Here is a 25,171-nt window from a genome sequence, read left to right on the forward strand (position 1 = left end):
TCTTCCCAGACACATATGGAACATTCTCCAGGACAGATCATATATTAGGCCACAAAACAAGTCAATACATTTAAGAAGATTGGAAGAGCATCAAGCATCTTTTCCAACCACAATGGTATGAGACTACTGATTAATTATAAGAAAAAACTGGAATATTTGAAAAATATGGAGATTAAAAAACATGCTACTAAACTACTAATGGGTCAAAGACAAAAAGCAAAAAATATCTTGAGACAAATGACAATAGAAATACGATACACCAACACCTAGGAAACGCAGCGAAAGCAGTTCTAAAAGGGAAGTTCACACTGATAAAAGCCTACATTAATAAAGAAGAATGATCTCAAATAAAAAACCTAACTTTATACCTCCAGAAACTAGAAAAAGAAAACCAAAATAAGCCCAAATTTAGAAGGAAGGAAATAGAGATTAGAGTGGAAATAAATGAAATAGAGACTAAAAAGGCAATAGGAAAGATCCATAGCTCTTAGATAGAATAGCTTAGATCAAAAGCTCTTAGACTAAGCGCTGTTTTAGAAGATAAACAAAATAGTCAAACCTTTAGCTCAACAAGAACAGACAAGAGAGGACTCAAAATTAGAAATGAAAGGGATGTTACAACCAATACCATAGAAATATAAAAAGATCATAAGAGACTACTATGAACGATTATCTCAACAAATTAGATAATCTAGAAGAAACTGATAAATTCCTAGAAACATACAACCTACCAGGACTGAATCAAGAAGAATAGGCAATCTGAACGTATCAGTTACTAGTAAGGAGATTGAAACAGTAATTAAAAACCTCCCAACAAACACAAGTAAGTTCAGGACCAGATGGCTTCACTGGTGAATTCTACCAAACATCTGAAGAAGAATTAATACAAACTCTTCTCAAATTCCTTCAAGAAATAGAGGATGGAACACTTCTGAACTCATTTGAGTCCAGCATTAACCTGTTATCAAAACCAGACAAGGACACTACCAAAAAAAAAAAAAAAAAAAAATTACAGGGCAATCTCCATGATGAACATAGACGCAAAAACATTCTCAGCAAGGCATTAGCAAACTGAATTCAACAATACATTAAAAAAATCATATACCATGACTAAGTGGGATTTATTCCAGGGTGTAAGGGTGGTTCAACATTTGTAAATCAATGTGATACACTACATTAACAAAGCAAAGGATAAAAATCCTATCGTCTTGACAGATGCAGAAAAAGCAGCATTTGACAAATTTAACACCCATTTATGATAAAAACTCACAACAAACTGTGCATAGAGGTAAAGTATGTCAACATAATAAAGCCCCAATATGATAAGCCGACAAACAACATCATACTCAGTTGTAAAAAAATTGAAAGCTTGTCCAGTACGAATAAGGAGTAAGATAAAGATGCCCATTCTTGCTATGTTTATTCAACATAGTATTGCAAGTCCTAGCCAGAGCAATTAGATAAGAAAAATTTTTAAAGGCATCCAAACTGAAGCAGAAGTAAAATTCCCTATTTACAGATGACATATTATATATAGAAAACCTTAAAGGCTCCACCAAAAAACTGTTAGTACTAATAAACAAATGAAGCTGTAGGATACAAAAATCAATATACAAAAATCTGTTGTACTACTTTGCACTAGTAATGAATTCTCAGAGATATTATGAAAACAATTCCATTTATAACTGCATCAGAAACAATGAAACACAAAATTTAAAGAGGTGAAAATCCGTACACTGAAAACTAAGACACTAATGAAAAAAAATTGAAGACAATACACATAAAAAGATATTATGTACTCATGAATTAGAATATTGTTATAATGTCCATATTATCCAAAACTATCTGATTCAATGCAATCCTTATCAAAATTCCAATGGCATTTTTTTTTTTACATAGTCAACAATCCTAGAATTTGTATGGAACCACAAATGACTTAGAATAGCCAAATTAATCTCTTTTTTTTTTTAACATTTATTTATTTTTGAGACAGAGAGAGAGCATGAACAGGGGAGGGTCAGAGAAAGAGGGAGACACAGAATCTGAAACAGGCTCCAGGTTCTGAGCCATCAGCTCAGAGCCCGACATGGGGCTTGAACCCACGGACTGCAAGATCATGACCTGAGCTGAAGTCGGCCGCTTAACCAACTGAGCCACCCAGGCGCCCCAATAGCCAAATTAATCTTGAGAAAAAAGAACAAAGCTGGAGGCATCACACTTGCCGATTTCAAAGTGTATTACAAAGGTATGGTAGTCAAAACACAATGTGAACTATTTTGTAGGCCTAAGAACATAATGCCCTAATTTACCCCCCAAATTAACATACTTTTGCTTATGTGTTTGCCTTGCACAGCTGTTCACCATTTGAAGAGGCCATCACAGTGCTCAAAAGATAATCAAAGAAGCTACTTAAGAATAACATGCTGCCTTTTTCAAAAACCAATGCCCATGCTGAACTCAGAATGGTAATCAGATCAGGCAAGAACCCAACTGAGACCTCCGTGGCCAACCCACCCAGCTGGGATATTTGCATTTTATACAAACCATTTTATGAGGCTATAAATTTCACATTTTTACAGTTACAGGTCTTAATCATCACGAATACCATTTCTGCACGCATCTTTGGTAGACAGAATTAAAATTTCCACATGATCTGAAGATGCTGAATTGTTAATAGCTTCGCTAGGGCTTTGTGGCTTTTTCTGACCTCTTTGATGATTTCATCGTTGTTTATGCATATAAAAATCATGATTTAGGCTCATGAGCCTAATGTAAATCTCCAGGCATTTTTTTCCAGTTGGTTTTTGCCGCTTTTCGATATTCTTCAAGCTAGAGGACTGGTGCTTGAAAAGCAGAGAGTGTATTGAGACTCACAAATGCCTTTCTCAAACCAAGTTAGGTTACAAGCAAATGGAGTACAAAATAATGGAGACACCAGTTTTTAACCCCAGCATCTATCATAAACACAACTGTCATCTATTTTCACACCTTAAAGTATTTGTTCGTGACATGCGATCATGTCATTTTTGGTTGTTTCATTCAGTATTTGGCTCTTAAGCCAACCTGCTTTTCCATTTATGTTTTTCCTAGAGGGTGCTTTAACTGCATTCATTTGGGGTTTTGAAACTGCTATGTCTATATTTACCTACTTTTCAAAGTCACAAAGCTGTTTGAAGCAGACTCAAATTTCTTAGGTCTAAGTAAGCATTTGATTTAAAAATGATCTTTGAGCTGTTTAGTAACTATTTGTGAGCATTGTATGCTATTCTACAGGAACTCAGAAGAGTTTTTCATTCCCTTGTGTTTATCAGTTCTGTATATTTGGGGATCATAGGGAATGTGTTCAAGACAATAAATTTAACTTTTTTTTTAGGTCTATTTATTAATTTTTGAGAGAGAGAACACAAGCAGGGGAGGGGCAAGAGAGAAAGGGAGACACAGAATCCGAAGCAGGTTCCAGGCTCTGAGCTGTCGGCACAGAGCCTGACGCAGGGCTCGAACCGTGAAGTCATGACCTGAGCCAAAGTTGGACGCTCAACAGACTGAGCCACATAGGCACCCCAACAAGCTGTTTTTGATTTAACCGTGAAATGAAAGCTTGTGCTTCCTTGAAAACATCTTTTGCATGAAGTAAAGGTGTTGATTCTTTCTATTGTTATCACCTGCCAAAGTTGGTCAACAAATACTTGGTACATACTAGGCACACTGGCTCAAGAGTCAGGTCTTCATCCACCATGTGATCGTGAGGATGGGGGCCTTGAAAAGCCGTCATTGTATTAACTGAGGCTTACAAACCCCTCTTCACACTGAGTGAGTGTGGATGATGGAACAGGCAGCAGAAAGAGCACGAAGTTTCCAGGGGGAATAAATGCAAGCTGAAGGACTTGGACACATTTGTAAAGGGTCTGATGAGTCCAGCCTGTGTGTCTGCCAAAGTCATCTTGCCTTCCAGTATTGGACCTTCAGAGATGCCGGGTCTGTCTTTTAAATTAATCTAAGAATACCCTAGCTAATCCTGCCAGCTTCAACTTCATAACACTGCCCCTCGTTTATCCTTCTCAAATGTAAATGTAATCCTATTCCATCCCCTTTGAAACTCTTCAAAGTTTTTCTATGGCTTGCAGGCAAAACATACAAATGAGCTGGCAAGACCTCTAAAGCTAGCATCATTTGGCCTCTGGCCACATCTCCATACACTTCCCATTTGTCCATTTCATTCCAGCCGCGCGGAACTGCATGGAGCCCCAGCCACGAGCCATTTGACCTTTAAGGCGTCCATTTCGGTCTCAAGGAATCTCCCATCCCATCCAGCTTTTACCTGGCCCGGAAGCCCCGTAGCCAACTCCTATTCCACCCTTCAAGACCCGGTTCAAGCATTACCTTGCTCAGGCTTTCCCTGACCACCAACCCCCTTCCAACAACTCAGTTCATAGTTCCCTCCTAGCAGACACAGCTCAGTGCTCAGGCCTCTATTCCAGCACTTAACCACATAGGGTTGTAACTATTTTTCTCGAACAGGCCAGCAATTCCCTCCTTGATTACACAAAGGTCAACTGGGAAGAGGATACCTATTGTTAGGTTGCATCCTTGAATCCTTGAAGATTCTAATTTAATGGGTGGGGAAAGGCCCAGGAATTTTTTTTTTTTTTTAAGTGCTCCAGGCGATTCTGATGTGCCTGTCTGAGGATCCCCACACCGAACTGTGAGTTCTGGGCAGGCCAGGACTGGATCTTGTTTATCTCTGACCTACAGCAGAATGGCATTTAGACTTTCAGTCAATATGCAATGAGAAAAAGAAAAAAAACAGAGTGGGGGGGGGGCAGAGGGGCAAAGCACAGGTCTTCTAGGCTTCTTGGGAGAATGGTACCCTGTGGGGGAAAATACTGCAATACGGGAGTTTTGTGAAAAGAAACCTCCTGATTTAGCTCTAAGGATCAGATCTGCTTCTCAAGAAGATAGGAGCCAGGAGGTCGATATACTGAGAAAGACGCACTGGTACCTGGGAAGTGTGTGGGCACAGAAAAACCACGGAAGTTATTCCTGGTCTTATAAGCACCAACGTCAACCATCCATAGAAAACACATCAATCAGCCTCTTGAACTTTGCCTGCGGTACCTCAGGTCTCTGGTAGTCTGACATCCAGCTTAAAGGATCTTCCACCTCTGTGATACACAAATTACTCCCAAGCCTTGCCAGGTGTTCCTCTGCTCAAGCCAACTTTTTGGCAATCAGGCTGCCTCATGCTGTTCCGCAGAATGCTGGGATCAGCGTTCTAATCCACTGGCCAACAACCCCTGCCCCTCCACCCGCCCTGTCCCAGCCCCCAGCCCAGCGGACTCATTTTGATGTCAAGAGATCTGCACTTGGATGGCATTTTGTAGAAGAGGATTAGACAGGCAAGAGGACACCCTGGAGTGGCGTTGGAAAGAGATCTTTGCACCTCGTGGGGAGTTTTCCAGCTGCAAAGAACACTGCCGCTAGTTTTCTCTATACTGAATACCAGGAAATGGGGTTAAGCACCATGCAAAAATCAGCCCCCCACTCCCATCCCAAGGCTGCCAGACTGGGGCAAAAAAAACAGATCCTTCTCAACCTCTGGAAGAACGCTTTTAACGTTCTGGTTTTCCTGATCGCTGGAAAACAGGCCTCAGGATTTTAGCAGCCAAGAGGCCCGGTATGATTAGTCTGGTCAGAACGGACCAGAATTGCTAACGACCGCAGGTTTTTGTTTTTAAATACATGCCGTGGTCAGGGAAGGAAAGCCCATCGTGCAGGGTGCAGCATTTCAAGCACAAAACGTGATATGAGGAAGGGTTATGATTGGAGCAAGCATAGTGCGACTCCACTTTGGGGCTCTGCCAGAGCTCCCATAAAACCCTCCTTTTTCTTGAGTCTACACCATGCGCTCTGATGTGATCAATTTAAGAGGCTTTTATGAGATGCCAGAGCGCGTTACTTAAAGCACTCCCATTTATTTCTCTTTACTTTACGTTTTTAGCACGTAGCATTTGAATTAAATCCATCTGGCAACGTTTTACCATGGAGGGAGGTGGGGCCCATCAGGAAGAGAAAAGAAATATGTTGACGAGGGAAAAGCTCCTGTGGTCAGGGCTGCTTGGACCTCAGTGGGGTGAGCACCCTCCCCCCAGTTGAACCCCCAGGTTCCAGAGGACAGATCTTAGATGACGAATATACAATCTGCCTCCACAATTTGATTTAGGTTTTTTTCCCCCCCTTTTCTTGCTTCTTCCCCTCCGGCTAACCATGAGCTATTTCCTGTTTATGCCTCCTACTAACCAGCCTTCAGGTCCTACCGGACGGTCAGGGCCCAGACATAATGTCATCTCTGCCTCGCCATGTCACTTAATCCTTCTGGAAGGAAGTAGCTGGTTTCAGCTCTGAACGCCTATGGCATTTTATCTGGACTTCTGTAGGACAGTTATCACTTTTTATCTTGACTCCTACAGAGGCGCGTTTTAGTTTTCAAAATTATGAGTCCAAAGCCTGAATGTTTTATCTTTGAATCATGCTCAGCGCCTACTGCAATGACTTGAACATCCGAGGGACCCAATAAATATGTTTTGAGTAGTTATGTACATGCCGACTCCAAAAAGCAATTTTAGAACTAGGAAGCAGTTGTCACTTACCTACAAGTGAGCCACAAGGACTTGTTTTAGAGGCAGCTCTTAAAGTCACAGCTACTCAGAGGCCACGCCTGGCAACTGGCCTCCGGTCCCACCGGCCAGCTCAGAGCCACGGCCAGGATGACTCGTTCTGAGATCAGGGAGCTGTGCTCGGACGGCATCTTATGGGAGGGTACCGATGAGCCGGATTGGGATCATCTGTTTGCAATAAAGACCATCCTGCTCAGCCGGCACTATTAAAACAGGCTTCATCTTGAGGATCCACGTGGAGCTGTAATCAGGTCAAACCTCTGAGGACGCATCTGGAGCCTGGACCTTCACCTTGGCCCTCCACTCTGGTCAGGCCTGGCCACACGTGCCTCCCATCTGCTCCTTTCCGCTGGGCCGCCAGCGGCCCCTCCATCCTGGCCGGTTGCCCCCACGGCCACCTCCGCTGTGTGACCCTTCAGTGGTAGCAGTTGCGAACAGTGGGTAAATGTGCTGTCTGTAGTTTTTGTTTTGTTTTGTTTTGGTCTGTTTTAGTGTGGATTTCTGAACAAAGGAATTTGATTGGTTCAGCCATCCCTGGAAGCCAGATGACTATAGTTCTTGGGTCAGGCGCCTCCCTCCGGGTCCCAGGGCCAGGGTGCAGGGACACGTGTGCACCTGTGGGTGTGTGCCCTGGAAACCGTCGGTCAGGGACCACTGCACACCTGCGGAGCATTGCTGCCTGCCCTCGGTGAGGACCCTGCAGCTAGGGACAGGGCTCGGGGGAGGCCTCTGCTCCCTGTCAGAGCAGCGAGAGAAATGCAGCAACCAGAAGCTGGGGGTGACTAATTCACCTAGGTGTCCAGACTCTGGCACACTGCAGGAGAGTCGAGGGGGGAAAATGAAGTAATTGCAGGCGATCGCAGATTGGTTGGGAACAAACACTAAAAACACTACACAAGGGAGAAAGAAGGGGGGAAAGCAAGTATTTTAAACCCCCTGATGAGCAGCTGAAGCCAGAGGACAGTCTTCTGAATGGAGTGATACGCTCAACACCTCATTAGAACCTCCGAATTCATTGGGTCCTCCGGTATTTTAGACTCCTGGTCTGTCCTGGGTCCTCATCTTTAAGGCATGTGAGGTTTGGCTTTGGATATTTAAAAAAGAAAGAAAAAAAAAACATCATAAGCTATTGCCTGATTAATGCCTAAGACACAGCAGTTTCTGATGCTCATTGCAAGCTTTGCCTCTGAGAAGTGGCTAACGCTGGTTCAGTTCTTAACAAGCTCCCCGTTCTCACGTCTCTCACGACTTTATAATCACAGATGGAGAGCCCTGATTAGCTGCTCAATCTGGTGACCAGAAGCGCTAGTCCTTTCTTTTAGCAGATTCAGGCAATCGCCCTCCTGTATCTCTGAGAAAAGAGTCTGCTAAGATTTGATTACGGGGTGCTAACGATCACGGGGTGGGGCTGGGGGTTGGAGGGTGGCACGGCCCCCTCCCCTGGGCTCCAGGAGCTTCTTTCTCTGTCTCCCTTCGGGAATGCTCCAGCTGGGAGGACGAATCCAATCATGATCATAAGAGCCAATGTCTACTGAATGCTTAATATGTCCCAGGCACCCTTGTGAGCCCATCCCATAATTACCTCACTGAATTCTCACGACAGCCTTTTGAGTAGGGCGCCATGCATGTATCTTTAATTTACAGATAGGCTCCGTCTTCAGAGGGGGCTTCTGAAACAGAGCAGGCAACCTTTTTTGGGGGGTGGGGGTGGGAGGGATGGGAGGGTGGGTGAGGGGAATTGAAGAAGGCACCTGTTGGGATGAGCACTGGGTGTTGTATGGAAGCCAATTTGACAGTAAATTTCATATTTAAAAAAATAATGATAAATAAATAAATAAAACTCTTAAAAAAAAAAATGAAACAGACTTTAGCCTGCCCAAAGTCACAGCCCCGGCAGGAGGATGCCACCCAGGCAGACCTCCACTTAACTTCTGTGCTCCTCCCAGGCTGGGAGACATTAACTCACACCTCGAATGAACGAACATTTCCACGAATGGAGGTTTTAAGTATTGCCATCATGTTAGCACTCCCCGCCCCGGGGTTATCTGTGGCCCCTCCCGGAAGGGCCTTCCTTCCTGGGGCGACTACCGTAGCAGGAAGCCATCTAAATGGTTGATTTCCAAAGAGATGTACAAGAGGGATGCTTTCTAAGGGTGGGATTTCTGGACCTACCACAAGGTGACAAAGCAGGTTGTGGCGCAGAACGGTCGTTTATTTAATTTGCACCACTCCTGAAATAATAGACGCTCTCATCCTCCTGTAAAAGATGGGGGAACAGACACAATGAGATTCATCAACTTGCCCAACATCAAAATTGGGTGAATGCAAGAGCCAACATTCCAACCTGGCCCCGCACCAGTAGCTTCCCCATCTCTCAGCAAGGAAAGAGCCCTGCCGGACGGGAATGTACCCTACCGGGATCTGCATTTGCTCAAAGGGCCTCCGGTCTTTTGGGTTTGGTTCTGTTTTTCCCATCAGGCAAACCTGCTGCCTCCCGCTCCTGAAACTGCACATCCTGGCGTGAAGCCCCGCCCACCTGCTCTGCAGGCGCACCTCCCGCCGGGCGGGCGGGCGCTCCATTTCCCCCCCCTCCGGCCTCACCCCCACCCCACACACAACACAAAATGACAGGGGAAAGAAAAATATCCTTTGTGTGGCCTGGAAGACTTAGCCTGAGGCATTACTCCTGCTTCAGCACCAAGACAACAGAAGTACGTGATGATTACTGGGTACCTTTGTCAATGGATTTTTAATTTCACCTTATTTGTCATTTACTTTCTTAGGAAGAATTCTACAGTCTCCTTCTGTCCCGTGGGTGGATGTCTTGGGATCGCTCTCATGTCCCTCTTATTAATTTTACTTTTATGCTCTCTGAAAAGACATTTTTTTCACTTTGTCATTCCTTGGGGCTTGCGTGCAGCCCAGAGCCTCAGTTAGCGCCCCGGTGGCATTAAAGGTGACACCTGAGTTCTGAGCCTCGCCTGACCTCTGCCATGGCGTTTCTCCTCTCCTCACAGCCAAGCCTGGGAACACCTCCTCTTCCCTCTCTTTCCCCAAATCCACCCACAAAATCTGCTACTTTTTGGGGAAGACACAAGTGGGGAGACTTAACCTCCGAAGCCCGGTCTCGATCTGAGCGCAGAGGGGCAGCTTGGCTGAGATGAGTTCAACGTTCGTTCACTGCCTTTTTGTCAGACAGCTGTGGTGCTTTTCAAACAAAAACTTCAGCAGTTATTTGCCTGTCCTGAAAAAGAATTCAACTTGGTCAAATTCACATTGTGTTTTGTTCTCTCAATAGATAGGGCTGGGCAGTTTTGCCCAGGGGCATTTCAAACTGAAGCCAATGCCATTTCATACCTAACTTCCTCAAAGATAGGAGACCCTCAGCCAATCGAATTGGGAGGCTTCACCGGCCTCCTGCCTGAAAGCACTTTCACTCGGGGGCCGGGACAAGGGGCGTGCTTTGCACTTCTGTCTTGAGGGAGGAAAAGCAGAGGCCTCCCACCCCAGAATCTTTGAGAAATTCATTGCTCAACATGGAGAGCACCTCCTCTGTGCCAGGCATGTACTAGGCGCAGGGATAGAAAACAGACACTACCGTGGGTCTACAAAAGAAAGATATTATCCTTCTGTTTCCAGTTTCTAAGTTCAAAACCAGTGGATAGACATACTCAAGAGTGAGACAGGTGGAGATGAAAATATCAGCTCTAGCACTGGCAAAAGCCAGAATGGAGGGCACAGCGTAGACACGAAGGTTCCTATTACTTTCCACACGTGTCCAGCCCACCGCTGCAGAGCCGGACTACGGCAGCCTCCCCCAAAGGGTGGAGCGTGCCCCCCGGGGGGCTCACTGCCAGGCTGAGCGCGGGTAGGCATCCCCAGCTCCCCCACGGGGGCCAGACAGAGAAAGGAAGGGGAGAGCCCAGAGGACTCTGGGCTGGTTTACCGAGCACCCTGGTTCCCCATGCCCGTTACCCCTCTGCAGAGAAGCAATGAGTGAGGATGGGAACGGGGCCAGGAAGGGTGTGCTGACTGGAGCCCCTCCACCTGCCAGCACGCGACAGGGGACTAGAGACGCCCCCTAAGGGACACATTCCCTCCCCTCACGGAGAGGGCGGCCCTGCGGTAGGGAGACCAGAGAGGAATTGTAAAACAGTAAGTGCTTTCCAGAGCAGGTGGTCTCTGAGCTGAGGCCAGGACGAGCAGGGCCCTTGCCAGCTGGACGAGTGGCAGAAGGACCAGGATACGCCAGGGCCCGGAGCCTAATAGAAAGAGGGTGACTGCGAGGCCAGGCAGACTTGCAGGAAGCCACCAAGGTGCACTTTGTCCCTCTGGCCCTCAGGACCAGCTTCCTCCACCTCCATCTGGCTTGCAGTCAAGGACTAAGGAACTGAGCACAGGACCCTGAAGGCAGGTGCTCCGCGGGGCAAAGACTGGCGCCTGTCACAGGTGGCTGCCCAGCAAATATTTGTTCTTTGGACCCACATCACATCCCTCTGGCCACCTGGAACAGGCCACTTTTCCTTCATGCCTCTTGCCGTAACTGCAGAGACCCCACTCCGAGTCACCTTCTCACTTCCCTGAGCCCCTGTGATGATCCTTCCAGAACTGATGTTTGCACAAGCCCGAATGCTCTCGGAAGCACGGCTCTCTGTAAATACAGAGTTTTATTATTAGAAGATGATGAATTTTTAAAATGCCAATTCTGGCCTTTTCGCCGTGACAGAGTGTGACTCAAGTCTGCATACACTTGGCTCCTTCTTCGCCAGAAACCTCACGGGTCTCAGCTCCACGCCGAGGACGTGACTTTGTGCAGCGGTCGAGGCTACGATGCCCAGGGGGGGATCAGGGACGTCCTGTGAATGATGGAGCCCACGCAGCCACCCAACTCCTGGGAATGCCCAGGAATATTCGTCCAGCATGGCTTGTCAAGAAAAAGCAGAAAAATCTGTATTTTGTGTAAAATGTCCTGAACGTTAAATATCGGCCTCCAATTCAAAAGTTAAAAAAGAACACCGTGAGGCCCTAACGTGACACATCAGAGGGGCAGGTTCACTCTCCTCCCACTCCCCCGCCAGCTGGCTTCTGATCTACGGCAACTTTGCCCCAATGTCCAGTTCAGCACTTGGATCGGATTGCTGGAAGGAGAGCTATGGTCTCGAGGAAGTGAGCCTTGGCCACCCAGGGGAGGGCAAGGTCTGTGCTGTGCATATTTTATTTTATTTTTTAATTTTTTTAATGTTTATTTTTGAGAGAGAGAGAGAGAGAGTGGGAGTGGGAGAGAGGCAGAGAGAGAGAGAGAGAGAGGGAGACACAGAATCCGAAGCGGGCTCCAGGCTCTGAGCTGTCAGCACAGAGCCCGACGTGGGGCTCGAACCCACGAACCATGAGATCACGACCTGAGCCGAAATCGGGCGCTCAACCGACTGAGCCACCCAGGCACCTCTGTGCATATTTTAAACTACTGCTTCTTAGCATTTTCAGCTTCACATAATTCTTCCTTTAATGTTTTCAGTCGTAGGGCTTGTCCCAATTCAGGCTCATGCTCTATGGCCCGACTCTTCGCCAGACAGGAAGACTGTGGTTGAGACCACACACGGAGCCTGTGCAGTGCCACAGGTCTGGGGTCAAATCCTGACCCGTCACTTCTTGGCCGTGTGATCTGGACAAATCACTGAACCTTTCTGGGCCTCGTGGGCAAATGAGGGATGGCTACCAACCCTATTTCGAAGGGCAACTATGAGAAATACTTGTAGGTAAAGCACCGAGCACCTGTCCGGCAGAGTGAAACCCCGGCTACAGGATCTCCATGTCCTCAGTGCCTCCTGCTCCTAACGCACAACCCCAGGGCGTGCGGAAAGCCAGGTGGACGACCCTCAGAGAGCGAAAAGTAAAAGACCAGAATCAGCCGGCATTTGGGGCACATCCACAATGCTCAGCAGATTGCTGATCGAACCTAGAAACAATTTGCCACGTGCCTTACTGGCCTCTTTTACCGACGGGATCAAACACGCTTACGAAGCCAAAGTCTGGGGCATGGAGCCCCCATAACCATCGGGCCCTGTGTGGGCATCAAGTGATTCCTTCTCTTGGGTGGAGACTGTTTCCTTTCTACCTGCTGGGCTTGCACCAGAGAGCTTGACAGGACCCTTTCCCATGGCGCACATTGTTCCGCCTCAGCTCACCGTTGTCTGCAGACATTAGAATATACGCTGGCTGGACAGCGGGCAGACCATCATCTGGCTCATCCTTGGACCTCCTTCCTCCTCATCAGCCTGCCCCGTGGCTGCCAAGTGGTCATGCGAAAACAAACAAACAAACAACAACAAAAAAAAAAACAACACACCCCTCCAGAAACAAGAAGCTACTAATTGAAGCCTGGGCCAAGGTGCATTAACACCGTCATACCCACGTTCTCTCCCAATCCCACTCTAGCCATTGTCCACTGATAGTTTTCCTGTCCTTCTCCACTTGGAAGCTCTCCGTGATATCAATGATTGCCTCCAGTGTCAGATTATCATCTGTCTTCCTCATTACATTATAGATTCCTTGGGTGCCCATAAAACTTTCAACATGAAACTTTGGAAATCAGGGACTGTGAGGAATAGGAACTGGGTATTTATTTATTTGAGAGAGAGAGAGAGAGAGAGAGAGAGAGAGAGAAAGTGTATGCACGAACCAGAGAGAGGGGCAGAGGAGAGAGAGAGACTCTCAACCAAGCTCCACACTCCGGATGGAGGGCTCAATCCCACGCCCCCGGGATCATGATCGGAGCCAAAATCCAGAGCCAGACGCTCAACTGGCTGAGCCACCCAGGTGCCCCGAGAGACTGGGCTGCCTGTGTTGTAGATGTTCCTCAGCTCCTATAGAAATCCAGGAAAAAAAACCCAGAAGGTCTAAGACGGGAAAAGACCTTCGTGTTTGCCGCACGCCTGCACCAAGAGCCCAGAGAGCAGGGCCCGAACGTGCCGGGATGCCAGCGCCACTGAGTCAGGTCTGCTGGCAGTGACGGGCATTGGGCTGGCTCTTTCGGGGGCAGGGGGAGGGGGCAGCAAGCTGACATGGAGTCAGGGACCGGAAGCTGTGAACAGAACACCCGCCGGCCCTGGAACAAGAGCACCGCCGGGGCCAGCACCGCGGGGAGAAAAGCTGGGCAAGCGCTGGCCTTTTCCGTGGTACCTGAACAAACTGTAACGATTTTCAAGGTGTTTGTGGGACTCTAAAGTATGTTCTGGCTGATGACATCTTTCGAAGTATAACGAATTGCACGGTTCTGTTGCTAGAGTGTGACTTTCTGGGTGTGTGCTATGGAGAGCTTCCGAGAACCAGTGATCTCACGTTCGTGCATTCATTCATCAACCATGTGAGGCGCTGTGCTCCATAGTACAGGAATACTAAGAGGAGCTTAAAGTCAATGGCGGGGGTGGGGGGGGGTGGGGGGGGGGAGGGACGCAATTTGGTCTTAAAGATTGAATAGGACTTTACCAGATAGACATGAGTTGGGGAGAGGAAGGCACAGGACTGAAAGTCAAACCCTGAAGAGATGGAAAGATATGACAGAAGCACAAGGATCTTCAAAGTTCAGATAATGCAATTATTAATTTAAAAACATTTCAGATGGAGCACCTCATTCAGGCAGTTACGCTTCCGACTTCGGCGCAGGTCATGATCTCTCGCTTTATGGGTTCGAGCCCCACGTCGGGCTCTGTGCTGACGGCTCAGGGCCTGGAGCCTGCTTCGGATTCCGTGTCTCCCGTGCTCTCGGCCCCTCCCCCATTCGCACTCTGTCTCTCAAAAATAAATACGTTACACATTTTTTTTAAAACATTTGAGATGGTCGATAATTGGGCAGTATTTGAACAGAGTGGTTCTGGAGTAAATATCTTTTTTTTTTACTTCTAATTCATAATACAGTAGTTATCGGCCAATGCTCAAAAAGTAATTGGAGTCATTTACAATGCGAAGTCTTTATTCTCAGCATCAGAGAAGGTGTCATTATCAGATGTTCCAGCAGAAGATGTTGGCAGTCCAGCCACGGCCCTCACCATTCCTGCACTTAGCCATTTCCCACTGTCCCTTCTACGGCGCTGCTGGTGGGCTTTCAGCCAATGAAAGAAAACAGGGGATAAATCCCCTAACTTCCTCGGGTATGACAGCTCGGAGATGCATTTGACACTGTCTCCTGGAGTCCCCCAACAAGATTGACCCCCAACTGCCCACAACAGCATCTTGCTCATTAATGCCTCTGTATTGGCCTCCTTCCCTTCTCTTCCTCACTTCTCCACTTACCTCCTGCGATCCCCTCAAACGTAACCTATCTGCATTCAAATCTTTGTCTCGGGGTCTTTTTCGGGAGGGACTCCCATGTTGCGGATTGAACCGTGTCTCCCCCAAATCGGATGCTGAAGTTCTGATCTCTGCTCCCCGATCTCTGCACGAGACCTTTTTTGGAAATAGGATCTTTGCAAATGAAATCAAGTTACGCTGAGGTCACCCTGGATCAGGGTAGGGCCCTCATGACTGGCTCCTTACAAGAAGAGAAGAGTCACAGACACACACATGGAGACGGCCGTGTGGAGACAGAGACAGAGACCAGAGCGATGCATGCGTGTGCCCGGGAACGCTAAGGATTGTCAGTAGTCATCAGAAACTACAATAAATGCACACACAGGATTCTCTGAGGATTTCCCCCCAAGGAACCAGTTCTGCCAACACCCCAAGTTTGGACTTCTGGTCTTGTGAACTATGAGAGAATAAATTCCTGTTCATTTAATACATCCGGTTTGTGGTCTTCTGTTAGAGCTCCCTAGGAAACTAATACACTGACCCATGATAAAAGTGAATGTTTCCTTCTTCTGGATTTTCTACAAGTCTGGGGCTCTTTGGCTATGTGCTTCAGAGTCTCTTACTGCAGGAATCCATGCTGTTCCTGGTCAGGGGGTCAGACTGTGATGTCAGGAGAGATCGGGCAGATAGGAATGGAAGAAAGGGATGAATGGACTCTTCTGAGTCCTCCTGGGTGATTACAGCCACTGAAAATAATAATGTGACCATATTTTACAACCAGAAAGATCTGGAAATGGCTGGTGCTTCTGCAACATTCGTGGATCTCCTCTACCCACTCACATAATCAAGCTTGCACAGCTTTTAAGTGCTAAGGTATGTTGTTCCCCATCTTTAGGCGGATCACAGCACTAATTAAATACTGACATAGGAGTCTGTATAACTTTGAACTTGCTTGTCACAAATTATACATTCCAAATCTTCTGGCTGTGTGCATTCCTATTCCATTTCTAGAAAGAAAAAGAAAGAGAGAGAGAGAAAGAAAGAAAGAAAGAAAGAAAGAAAGAAAGAAAGAAAGAAACGAAAGAAAGGAAAAGAAAGAAAAAAAGAAAGAAGGAAGGAAAGAAAGAAGAAGGAAGGAAGGAAGGAAGGAAGGAAGGAAGGAAGGAAATAAAGAGAAAGAAAAAAGGAAAGAAAGAAAAAAGAAAGAAGGAAGGAAGGAAAGAAAGAAAAAGAAAAAAGGAAAGAAAGAAAAAGAAAGAAGGAAGGAAGGAAAGAGAAAAGGAAAGAAAGCAAGAAAAAAGGAAGGAAAGGAAGAAGGAAGGAAGGAAAGAGAAGAAAGAAAAAGAAAGAGGGAAGGAAAGAAAGAAAGAAGAAGGAAGGAAGGAAAGAAAAAGAAGGAAGGAAGAAAGAAAGAAGGAAGGAAAGAAAGAGAAGAAAGAAAAACGAAAGAAAGAAAGAAAGAAAGAAAGAGAGGGAGGGAGGGAAGGAGGAAGGAAGAAAGAAAGAGCAAGCCACTGAGTCTCTTGAAAATTATCTCAATCTTTTATCAAAACCCAATTCCAGTTTTCAAACCTTCAGAGGTTTCTATCTTCTTTTATCCCCCTTTATTGAGCCAGCTGCCTCCTCCCTAACTTGCATGTCAGTCTTTTTCTGTAAGAAATAAATCTACCTCTAAGGGTTTGACCTTGAGCCTGGAAGATGGAGGAAGCACAGAGGGAAATAAGTACAGCCTGATAGAGACGATGCAAACCCACTCCTAAGGCTCCGGGAGAAGGAGGGGGCAGCGTTTTGTACCACTGAGTTTTTCTCCCGGACTTTCGCCCCCTAGGCCGGAGTCATCAGCTGGGTACCCAAAGCAAAACCCTGTGTGGGCCTGTGGCTGAAAGTGGCCACACCAATTTGGAAGTCTCTTTTAGAGACCTGATCCTGCCATGCTGCAGACAAGGGTTGCCATGGTAACTCTCCAGGGGGCACTTTCAACCAGACAGAGACATTCCAACACGCAGAGACGGGTGGTTAAGAAAATCTATCGTGACATCGAGTTGGCGTTTTAATTTGAGGCAGAGTCAGAAACTCTGCCTGCAGCTCGGAGTGACCCTCTGAGCAGGAGAAGGCAAGTGATCAAAGTAATCTGTCATGTCTGTAATCAGACCCCCAAAGCAGGGAGGGCGCTGTCTGGAAGCCCTCTGGGGGAGGTCTCTCCACAAGAGTGAAGCCCAGCCAGCTATAGCCTCTGCAAGTACTGTTAAGAGCCCAAGTCGATGATGTTCTTCCCGGCCAGGGAGGCCAGCGTGGTCTTTCTTTTCCTGACTCACTTACCCTCCCCGTCTCCCTCCCAGAAATCTTCCTGCCTTTCCAGGTTCTTTCTCTCTTGGCTGATCTGCCATATCGGATTTCGGATGCATTTGGCCATGGAGTTCAGTCCTAGCCGCGGGACCTTGTTCGCTCACCCCTCTGGGCCACAACTTCTGCGCCCGTGGTGGTGGACACTATTGTAAACAGCGAATAGGGAGACATCTGTAAACGGCTTAACACAAAAGGAGCACAGAGCTACCCAACAAACAGCTGCTTCTCCTCTTACAACTTTTCCTTAGTCTTTGTGCGAAGAAGAGTGACTCTAAATTAGAGAAGAATGTGTCCCTCTAGTTCTGTGGGTACTTGGCTAAGATAGACGAGTTCGATGGTAGTTACTTTTCAGTTGGAGGAGGGACTCTCCTAGGATAAAGGCACAACATCCCAAGAAAGCTGGAAAGGGACAGGCAGAAATAACACTCAACAGGGGCACCGGGGTGGCCCTGTTGCTTGAGTGTCCGACACTTGATTTTGGCTCAGGTCGTGGTCTCGCGGTTTGTGAGATTGAGCCCCTCGCGCCACCCCCCCACCTCAGGCTTGCGCTGACCGCATGGAACCTGCTTGGGATTCTCTCTCTCCCTCTCTCTCTGCCCGTCACCTCCTCTCGCATGCAGACACGTGCGTGTGCTCGCTCTCAGAAAGAAATGAACTTAAAAAAATATATATCACTGAACAAAATCTTGCTATGACCCTTTCTAGTGAGTCTGGGGTGCTGGGGGTGGGGGTAGGAGGAAGTGCAAGTGTCCCCAGTAACACAACAACGTGAATGCACCAGAGGCCACTGGACTGTATGCTTAAAAATGATGAAGCTGGCAAATTTCATGTCATGTGTATTTTTAACCATAATTTTAAAAAGATGTGTCACAAGTGATTTCCTGAGCGTTTTATTCCAGACTTGGTTTTTTTTTTTTTTTTTTTTAAGTAATGCAATTAACGCATCAAGCTAAGGGGGAAAAAAATCCATTTAGGTTGTTTTTTTTTTTTTTTTTGTGGTTAATGACAGCAGTGGTATCCTTAATGCAGATGGATTCACAAAGAAAAAGGCACTGTAAACTTGGAAAAGCCAGTGAAAGAATGAAAAGTTATTAAATCCCCCAAATCACAAACCTCTTTTCTGATCCCTTTGAACTTGGATCTTAGGCTACCTTGAAAACACGGGGTTTGGTTTCCTTTCTGTGTCCATATTTCGCCCCCAAAGGTAAATTTAATCTGCGTGAAATTGCAGTCATTACCCAGCCGTGTGTCTGACGGGGTTGGCTTCTGTCGGGGCTGGAAAACATTCGAGGGCTTCTGGCTTCTCCTGCTACCCAGGCATCCACTCCACGGAACGCAGCCACCTTCCCAAAGGAGGCGGAAAATTTCTGTCATAAAGGTGGCTCGAAGGGTGGCTGTATTAAATTACCCCTTAAAATGGCAGGTGCAGTAAATTATTTAATGAATCTTCCGCTGCAGCGCTTGGGCTTTTGTTTTCTTCAAATTAAAAATGAAGGGGGGGGGGCGGGGTGGAAAAAGCAATTTCAGTGAGACGCTGCTCAATGTTTTTCAAGCCTGTGGAATTTCACTGACACCTCCACCCCCAGAAACAAGCATGTCAATCCCAGACTCGGGAGCTGAGAGGGGAAGAGCTTTCCAGAGCGGCTCTGACCCAAGGCGTGCGGACAGGCGCTGGCAGTCACCAAAGGGGTTTCTGCTGTTCTGGGAGCCAAAGAGGCCAGATGTTTGAGGCCACTCATGGGTGCGGAAAGGGACGGTGAACACTGACCCTGTGAGCAAGGGTGAGGCTGTTCCTGCCCCCTGGCTCAGCGGCTCCCTGGAAGGGGGGAGGAAAGAGCACTTCACGTCCTATGCGTGAGTGAGGCGTCGTCCTTGTACCTTACCTGTGAGTTTCACATCAGCCTCGGGCAGAAGGTACCCACAAGTAGAAAATGGCTCAGAGTGAGCGAGCAACTTACCGAAGTGGTGATTCCACATGGCAGACTTTGGGACCGGGAGGACTCCAGAGCGCTCCCTCCTTCCATCAGACAAGAAGGTCCGTTCTGCAACCTGGGAGGAGGGGGTGTTCAGTTTAGGGAGGACGGTATGGGGCAGAAAGCAGCAAGGAGATGCAGTGCTGCTAAAAAAAAAAAAAAGCAAGAACCCCATGAAGGCCAAGTTTGGGCGGGGGGAGAGGGGGCTTGAGTTTAGGGTGAGGCTTCCTGCTTGTGTTGAGTAATTAATTAATGGGGAGCCACTGAGGATGTATGAGAAAGGGAGTGCCCATGCCAGATCTTCAGGAGGTTCCTCCAGCCACAGTCTAGGGGGCAGACTCACATGGAAGGACTTCAGAAGGATGTCAGTGGTCTGGCGGTGAATTGGCTTCAGGGTGTGGACTTTCTCTGTTTTCTTTTTTTTTTTTTCTTTTTTTTTTAATGTTTATTTATTTTTGACAGGGAGAAAGGCAGAGCATGAGCGGGGGGGGAGGGGCAGAGAGAGAGGGAGACACAGTATCTGAAACAGGCTCCAGGCTCTGAGCTGTCAGCCCAGAGCCCGACGCAGGGCTCGAACTCACGGACCGCGAGATCGTGACCTGAGCCCAAGTCGGACGCTCAACCGACTGAGCCACCCAGGCGCCCCAATGTTTTCTGAGCGGTTACACTTTCTCCCTTCTGCACACATCCCTCCGGAGAAGGAGGCAGCATAGCGAGCTGGTCACAAGCTCGGCCTCTTTTTTGCTGTGTGAGTTGGAGCAAAGTCCTTCCCTTCTCTGGGTTTACTTTCCTCTTCTAGAAAATGGAAAAAATAAGACGTGCTTCACAGGGCTGCCGTGAAAGATACAGGAGAATAAAGTTATTTAACACCTGGCAGCATGATACACATTTAATAACTGACTGCCGTTATTATCGCTCTTGCGCATAGATAGCAGCAGCCCTTTGCACTTTGGCAAGCAGGCCTGATCAGAATGGAAACCGTAAAGTAAGTGAAATTAACCTTTGGTCCTTTCCACCCCTTCCCCCCAGACCCCCAAGCTCCCAAAACTCATTTGGTGGCAAAATCGGACCTGAAGTCAAGGGAGCCTAGCAACAGACTTCATCTGAGTGTGAAACTCATCCAATGTTGCTGCTGAAGTTCCATGTGTGTGGTGTGGGGGCCTAGGTGCCCAGGTGTTTGGTCAATCACTAGTCTCGAAGTTGCTGTGAAGGTAAATTTAATATGATTAATGCCGGCAACCAGCTGTTTTTTTCTATTTACTTATTTATTTATTTAATGTGTATCTATTTTTGAGAGAGAGAGAGAGAGAGAGAGTGGGGGAAGGGCAGAGAGAGGGGGCAGAGGATCCAAAGCAGGCTCTGCGCTCACGGCAGAGAGCCTGATGCGGGGCTCTCGAACTCATGAACCATGAGATCATGATCTGAGCCTAAAGTCAGATGCTTAACACACTGAGCCACCCAGGCGCCCCGTTATTTTTAATTACTTATTTTAAATTTTTCTTTTTTTGTTTTTAATTTTGTTTTTGAGAGAGGGAATGAGAGAGCAAGAGAGAGAGACAGAACGTGAGCAGGGGAGGAGCAGAGAGAAAGAGGAGACACAGAATCCGAAGCAGGCTCCAGGCTCTGAGCCATCAGCACAGAGCCCGATGCAGGGCCCAAACCCACAAACTGTGAGATTGCAACTAGAGCCGAAGTCAGGCGCTTAACCAACTGAGCCACCCTGGTGCCCCTAAGATTTTCGTTTTAAGTAAACTCCATGCCACATGTGGGGCTCGAACTCACAACCCCGAGATCAAGAGTCATATGCTCTACCGACTGAGCCGGCCAGGCACCCCTCAGCTGACTTTACATCAAGGAGATTGCAATCAATAATACGGGTGGGCCTCTGAACTGTTGTGCTCAGGCTGTCACAGTAAAAGACCACAGACCGGGGAGCTTCAGCAGCAGAAATTTATTTCTCAAGGCTCGAAACCCAAGATCAAGGTGTCAATAGGTTTGGTTCCTCCTGAGGCCTCTCTCCTCGGCTCGCAGATGGCCTCCCTCTTCCTGAGTCCTCACATGGCCTTTTCTCTGCGCATCCCTCCCTGGTGTTCCTTCCTTTTCCAATAAGGATGCCAGTCCGGTTGGATGAGGGCCCCAACCCTGTGACCTCATCTAATCTGAATGACGTCTTGAGAGATCCTATTTCCAAATACAGTTAGACCCTAAACAGAAGCATTCTGGGAGGACACAACTCAGTCCACGTCATTCTCCCCCACTCAGGTGAAGGCCTTAAGAGGAAATATCGAGGATTCTCGAAGAAGATGGAATTTTGCCTCCAGACTACAACATAGCAATCCTGCCTCAGTTTCCAGCCTTCCATCCTGTGCTGCAAATTTTGGACTTACCAGCCCCTACAATCCCATAAACCAATTCCTTAAATCCAATCTCTTTATGCCTGTCTGTCTCGATCTATCTACCTACCTACCTACCTACCTATCTCACACGTATGCGGTATAAAACTCAGGGTAGAATGGACTGGGGCTGAATGTGGGCCAATGTTGACTCTCCAGAGTAGCTCACTGAACAGAAGTCCTTAATCAGTAGGGCCTGTCTTTTGAAAGTGAGCCCCATTTGAGCCAGTGGAAACCCTTCTGTGTAATTTGCCTAGAAAACACATTTTCTCAGTCTTTGGTGATCAGTCCTTCCTGCCACTTTCTCTTGTCCGTGGGACTTCCAAATGATCTCAGTTGTAACTCCGAGCTACTAATTAAGTCCGTTAAACACAGTGAGTTTTCTGCCTCCAGCAGTGCTATAGAAATCGAGGGTTTTGCTGGTAAGTGACTAATCTGCCTGAATATATTAATTGTTGCGTGAACTGCTAGAGCTTTGAGAACAGTCTAAAAACATCCTAAGAATACCTTGATAATGAAACATCTCCTCCGTGATTGCCCTTTTCATGGCCAGAAGAACGTGTCATACCCAAAAGAAAGCCTCCACCTGTATCAACACAAGCGTATCAAAAACAGAATGCATGGGTGTGCTTTCGTATTTGTCTCTGTGAGGACTGGCTGGGGTGTCTTACAGCAGTGACCTCCCCCAATCCCCAAAAGTGCCCGGTGAATGTCCAGTGAATGAACAAACGAACGTCCTTCCTCTCCCCTCCCTTCCATCCTTGATTTTGTTTTGAATGAAGGGGAATAGCTCCTTGGCTACAGGTAGTGCCCTTAGGTCTTGTGAGAAAAGTTTGGGGGAGCCGTTTAAGACAGAGTCCGGAAGAACTCCTGCTGGGGCAGCCATTCAGACACCCCATTTTGCCAACTGAAAACTCAGCCCCGTGCCGCCCTGGCAATCTGTGGCCAAGGTCAGAACAGGACTTCTTCCTTGCAAACGTTCAAGTGATGGAGGCTTCGCCATTAGGAGCAGTTTGAGGGGGAGCTAAAACTCACCTCCCTGGGTGGGAGCAGACACATGAAAACTTTCAGAGAGGAAAGGTCGAGCCGGTCCTCCAGCGAGAGGGCACCATCTAGAGACAGAGAGAGACAGTGAGAGACCAAGGAGCCAGTGACTGGCAAGAGCCGTCTAAGCATCGGGCGGAATGGTGAGCTGTTCAGGTTCTGGCATCTGGAGGGCAGGTGTGAGCTGGGCAGGGGGCCAAGGACACTCTGTGGAAGATCTGAAGTCCTGGGATGAACTGCGCCTCTCTCACAGTGATTTGGAGACAATCCTGGGCCAAGGTCATGTGCCAGTGAGGCAGGGAAGTACAACCTGCAGAGGCAGGGGCCTTGGGAAGAGCACCCGAGGTGGGAAAAGTGGTCAGGTGGCTTCGGAGACCGATAGGCCTGGGTGCAAATTCCAGTTCCAGCATATTTCTTGCCATATGCCTCTGGGTGCGTTCCTTACTTTCTTTGAACCTCTGTTCTACCGAGTGGGACTTAACCACGTCTCACAAGGCTGATGTGAAGATTTAGGAGAAAATACGTGCAAATTGGTAAAGCGCTGTGCTCGGTGCATGGTGGGTAACAAGTGCTCACAACGTGAGTGTCCTTTCATCCTTTCTCCTGCTCTGATTTCCTCCAGGCTCACCTACACACACACACACACACACACACACACACACACACACGGCAATGAAAAAATTCTTAGTTTTAAAGAAGTACCGTTCTTACCTTAGGAGCCTTTAGACATGTCTTCCGACTTTTTTGGTTACAGACCACAGTCAGAAATACATCTGAACAAAACCACGTGTGGGCTGGTGGTAGAGAATGGGTGCAAGCACCAAGCTGCACCCCGTCACGTAGAACATGCAGGAATCACAGATCCAACAGCCCTCTCCTGTGTGCCAGAGAAACCCCTCTGTAGGCATGCCAGGGAAATGAGGGAGAAGGTTCCGGAGCAGCACTGTTTGTAAACACCCAATCTGGAATGGCTCTCGTGTCCACCAGCCCCAGGATGGTGCCGGTATCATGGTGCAATCCTACGAAGAAGGCTACACGCCAATGAAATGCTTGAGCTACAGGTGAACGTGCCGACGAGAGAAAAATGTCAGGAACACAGCCTTGAGGGGAAGAAGCAAATCCCAGGAGAACTCTTAGGAAGAGCTCAAAGGCCAGACCAAACTCAGTGTTCTTCCTGATGTAGATGTGGGGGGCAAAACTGTGACCAAAGCCAGGGGATGATTACTGTAAAAGTCAGGAGTGCGGCTGCTTCTGGGGGCCGGGAAGGGGAATGAGGTGAGGAGGGTCAGACAGACGGTTTCTTTTTAAATTTTTTATGTTTTATTTATTTTTGAGAGCAAGAGAGACAGAGCACGAACGGGGGAGGGGCAGAGAGAGAGAGGGAGACAGAATCTGAAACAGGCTCCAAGCTCTGAGCTGTCAGCACAGAGCCCAACACGGGGCTTGAACTCACAGACCGCAAGATCACGACGTGAGCCAAGTTGGACGCTTAACCGACTGAGCCGCCCAGGTGCCCCCAGACAGACGGTTTCTAAGGTCGCAGCTCTGTCCTCGTTCTCAGTCATAGTGGGGGAAACTTAGGAGTTGGTCTAATGAGTCTTTAAAATAGAAATTGTATATATGCTGCTGGGGGGTTAATAATACGTCACAGTTAAAATAAAGGTTAAAAAATAAACAGAAATACATTCATGCCCCCACATCAGTACACACGTTTATGTATCTATGTGCGTGTGTTTATACCAAAATGAAAATTTCACAAAGAAACCAACCTTTGTTACGGGCTGTGTACTCCTGTACATCTACCCTATTCTCTTTGGTTCGATTCTATTTTCTAATGCAGTTGTAACCTACTAAACTGATTTCAGAAGCCCCTAGTGGATCATGACCACAGTTTAAGAACACTGCCTCAGCCTGATGATACATACCAACATTCCCCCTTGCCCAGATGCGAAAGGCTGTTTGAAATATTTGGCAAAGCCCAAAGTGGCAAAGACAGACCTTGTTCTTGGAAGGGATTTACCGCTTTTGATCAGCCATTTGCATTTCAACGGCACAACTTTTCCTCTGGGAAGCCTTGGGGGGGGGGGGGGGGGAGGTGGAGGGCGGGGAAGTGACTGCTGGTTATGGTGCTGCCAATCAGTCACCCTTGTCATGGGATTCGAACAGCTGAGGAAGGAGAAGGCTGAATGCAACAGTTTGGAGGCTGCGTCCCTGGGGTGCAATAACAGTGTTTCCAAGAGACAAACCAAAGCGCATCATCAGGAAATACACAATGGACGCTACGTACCTAGGCAGTGGGGAGTGAGAATTGCAGCAGCGCATCTAAAGGACAGGAATGCTGAGATAAAAATGGAGTGGAACAGGGCATCCCCTAGAAGAGCATTTTGTTCAGTCGCTGCCCTGTGGTGGCTGGCAAATCATGTGGAGGGAGCAGCTTGCGGGTAGTAGGAACAGA

At 47.5% G+C, this 25,171-nt stretch overlaps 1 long non-coding RNA gene across 1 annotated transcript; it reads right to left on the minus strand.

Annotated features, from left to right (window-relative positions):
* Positions 1–18,358: 18,358 nt before the first annotated feature.
* On the minus strand, positions 18,359–25,153 carry LOC113600788 (uncharacterized). Its single transcript, XR_008295540.1, has 4 exons — positions 22,708–25,153; positions 22,180–22,258; positions 20,350–20,482; positions 18,359–20,074 (listed from the first exon to the last, which is right to left on the minus strand). It is a non-coding gene; the product is annotated as an uncharacterized LOC113600788 (long non-coding RNA).
* Between the last annotated feature and the right edge of the window lie 18 nt (positions 25,154–25,171).

The sequence above is a fragment of the Acinonyx jubatus genome, chromosome A1 (assembly GCF_027475565.1).
Source record: "Acinonyx jubatus isolate Ajub_Pintada_27869175 chromosome A1, VMU_Ajub_asm_v1.0, whole genome shotgun sequence".
NCBI classification, from domain to species: Eukaryota; Metazoa; Chordata; class Mammalia; order Carnivora; family Felidae; genus Acinonyx; species Acinonyx jubatus.